We start from the raw sequence: 3,627 nt of genomic DNA on the forward strand, positions 1-3,627 counted from the left end.
GCAACAAGGTTGTTAATGCTTCATCTTCCTGTGCTTGAAAGAAATATTGGCATTAGGAAAGCCTTTTGTTTTGCTGAAACACAATATATACAGTGTTGAATGAAGAGAAGTTACACTTCACACCTGCAGTATCACAGACTAATTCTTGGCCATCACTGGGGAATCTGTCTAAACCATTTTTTAATGTTCTTTTGAGTTAGTGCAGTCTTAAACTTTGTTAGTCTGCTACTAGCTTCCTTTTAGGTGTCATTTCTTTGATTCTCTTGATGTGCAGTATTTAAATACAGGTTGTCTAAATCACTTGAGAACAGGATCTCATTGTATCGAACCACTTGGTTGTCTCAACAACAATTACGGTGTATTTGCTCTAATTACAGTAGTACCTCTTTCCATGCCTGTACATCACTGGAATTGTGTTCAGTTCACAACAAAGCTGAAGTCTTGATGACTGTATTTTTGCACAATTAAACTTGTAATGTACTGTGGGAAAAACGTGTAACCGTGTCTCTGTGATTTCTTAAGACTTTGTTGGAAGATCTTGCCTTCAGTGTGTTCACAACTTTCCTGAGCGTTCAAGAAGGCAAGTTAAAAAGTTTTAGTATGTTTCAGGACAGATGACCGAAGCCATGTGAATTTGGCACTTTTTTGGACACAATCCTGAAATTGAGCAGGGGAAGCATTCTTGTGCGGCTCTGGCTGCCCTGTGAACATGTGCCCAATAATGGTTGAAAATAGACATCCAAATACAGTCAATCTTTTCAGTTGGGTGGCAAAATGTTCTCCGCTTAAAATGGCCATTGCTGCAAACTGGCATTGGGCTGCTTTTGGATGCAGGATCATCTTTTGCCAGTTGTGCATCAGAAGCTTCTCTCAAAAATTGTAGATATCAAAAATACAAACATTCACCAGGGCAACCGTTCTGAATTTGGAAAACATCAGCTTGTGTTGGCCAGTGGCTTACTGTTTGCTAAAGCTATTTCATAGAGAAAGAATCTAGTTGGTGGTTTTTTACAGTGTCTGATAACTTCTGTGACCGTAACCTTCCTCAGGCTGAAGCATTCTGTATCATAGCATTATTTTGTGAATGGCTGTTTAAGCTGCTTTCAGGAGCTACTAGCCTCTACTTTGAAAGTAGAAATAGCTTTTTGTCACTGGAGGCTCCCTATCAGATATGTAGTTGCAAAAGCAAGTTTAGAAGTAATTCTTGGTTTTGCATGAGACATCAAGTTTTATTGCTGATTCATCAGGACTGAAAAAAATTACGTACAACCAAAGCAGCACATTGGGAAAGTCAAAGCCGTAATTGAGCTGCTCTGTACTAGTAGATTGAAGTTATCTCTGTTGAAGCGTGTTTTCCTGTTCTTGTATTCTTTCCTTAACAGCAGGATATATTTTTTATTCTTCTGGAGGGATAACTGGTAACTCCAGGATATTGGAATATTGATCAAAACTACTCTGTTGGAGGTACAGATGAGACTACCCAGACACTCAGCAGACCCTCAAATGTTAAGTTACCCAATATTTTTTCAGTGAGTTAGGAATGCACCACAACTTAGTGGGCTGAGTCTAGAGATAGTCCTATGATTACACTCACCCTGGCTATAGTTTGTTCTGTAAATATACTGGTGAAATAATAAAAGGCACATTCTGACCCTCTATGCCAATTGCCTCCGAAAGGCAGAGTATAACATTTCACCATGTAGGCTTTGCATCAAATTACCCTGTAATATCTGCTTATTAGCTCTGAAAGAAACAGACTGGTGAAATCTTTACCCCCCCCCGCCCCACCCCCAAAAAGTATTTTGAAACACTGTACTTCAAAGGAAGTGAATAAGAAGTGCTTTTCTTCAGCTGTCACCTTAGAGGGTACCCATCTGTTTTCATAAGATGGCTAAGATGTGTAAGCTCTCTGTTCTTGCATTATGAGGTGCAAACTCTAATTTGTCCTTCTAGCTCATGATACTACAGACCTCCCTCAAGCTGCCTCTGAATTCTCTTTCCATAACACCTCAAATCCATTTCCTTTGCTTCATCTGAAGCATGTTCCTGCTTTCCCTCAACATGGAGCATGGGGAGAAGTTAATTCCCTTATTTGCAGCATCCCTTTACATATTTAAAGGCCCGAACACAGCTCTGTTCTGCCTTCTCTTCCTGGCCTTAAGCAAGTCGTCCATTCATGCTATGATTAATCTTATGAGACCATGTTTCCTGAAACCCTGATCCTTCCTAGTTGTAGTCTCTGCATGCTTTCTAATTGGCATCTATCTTTCTTGAAGGGGGATCCTCAGAAACGGGCATGGTTTCAGATGAAAATGAACTGGAGACCCCAGCCCAGGCATGATGCTGGGAGCAGTTTTCCATCAGCCATCTGTAATTTGACTGAGACTAACATCCACAAGCCTGTTTATGGGAACACCGGGTGAGCGGGTATGGAGGCTTTCTGGAGTTAAAATCAGAGAACAATCAGCAGATCTCAGAGAGCTCAACAAAGATAACAGATGGCTTCTGAATATGTTTTTTTCCTCTTAACACTTTAACTGGTTAATACTATGTCTATTAAATAATGCATCAAGGAGACACTGTCCTAGTGGTTCCCACAGCAGGTGTTGTGCCTGTGCTGAACCAAAGTTGTGTCTGGACAGCAAGGGAAGAAGACATTTCTGGACTCTCAAGCATGGAGTTTTACCAAGTTTATTCCAAGTTATTCCTTGATGTTTTTGCTGCAGGGAGTCAACATGGATGTTGTTGATACTGACATGGAAGACTGTTAGAGGGCTTGGCTGAATCCCCTCTCTCACTGCAGTGGGGTGAAGGCGTCGCTGTCCTGTGCAGCTGCCAGTCAACAGTGAGGAGGACTTTGTGGACGTGGTTCCCTCTACAACACCCACACCATGGTTTTTGACTGCCTCGTGTGCCTGTCTTGTTGTAGTGAACAGGCTCCTCTCGGGGGAAAGAGCCGAGGGGCAACCAAAGCTGCCATTGACTGGGCCCCACCACTCCTGCCCCAAGCTGCGCATGGCCGCAGCCCTCCCTGCAGCCCTGCGCCATGCCACTCCCCCCATGTCGGGGCTGTGTCGGGACGGGCAGTGCCGGCCGGCGCAGCCTGGCCCCGGACGGGCAGGAGGCCCAGGGCCCAGCTCGGGCTGCCGGCCCTGTCGCCAAGCAACAGGTGCCAGGGCGCTCGCCATTGGCCACGCCCAGAGGCATCGTGACCGCCAGCCAATGGGGCGGCGCTCTGCTGGAGGAGAGAGAGAGCTGGGGCTTCTGAGGCGGAGCCCCCTCGGGGGAAGCTGCCCTCGCAGCGTTGAGGCGAGGCGAGGCGAGGCCAGGCCACGCCAGGCCTGGCCTGTCCCAGGAGAGCCAGCCTGGGGACTGTGCCCAGGGCCTGGCTGGAGCCGGGCCGTCTCAGGGCAGAGCCGCCCCAGGAGGGGCCGGAGCAGGTCTGTAGCACGGGGCTGGGCCTTGCCCCAGGCTTGGCTTCAGGTGGGCCAGGGCCGGGGCGAGGGGCCGTCGGGGCTGCGCTGGGCTTGCTTGCCCTGCCCTGCCCTGCCCGGCTTTGCCCGCGGGGCCGGTCCCTGGGGCGGGCTCTGCCTTGGGCGCCGCCTTCTCTCCCCTCTCCCTGCTTCC

The 3,627-nt window shown here is 47.7% G+C and overlaps 1 protein-coding gene across 1 annotated transcript in view; it reads left to right on the forward strand.

Annotated features, from left to right (window-relative positions):
- Positions 1 to 3,344: 3,344 nt before the first annotated feature.
- Positions 3,345 to 3,627, forward strand: part of LOC104836286 — a 7,401-nt gene continuing 7,118 nt past the window's right edge. The window contains exon 1 of the mRNA XM_010574783.1: positions 3,345 to 3,483. The gene's annotated coding sequence lies outside the window, so the exon portion shown is untranslated. The remainder of the gene's footprint in view (positions 3,484 to 3,627) is intronic.

Source organism: Haliaeetus leucocephalus, unplaced genomic scaffold, assembly GCF_000737465.1.
Source record: "Haliaeetus leucocephalus isolate CR32 unplaced genomic scaffold, Haliaeetus_leucocephalus-4.0 Scaffold450, whole genome shotgun sequence".
Lineage (NCBI taxonomy): Eukaryota > Metazoa > Chordata > Aves > Accipitriformes > Accipitridae > Haliaeetus > Haliaeetus leucocephalus.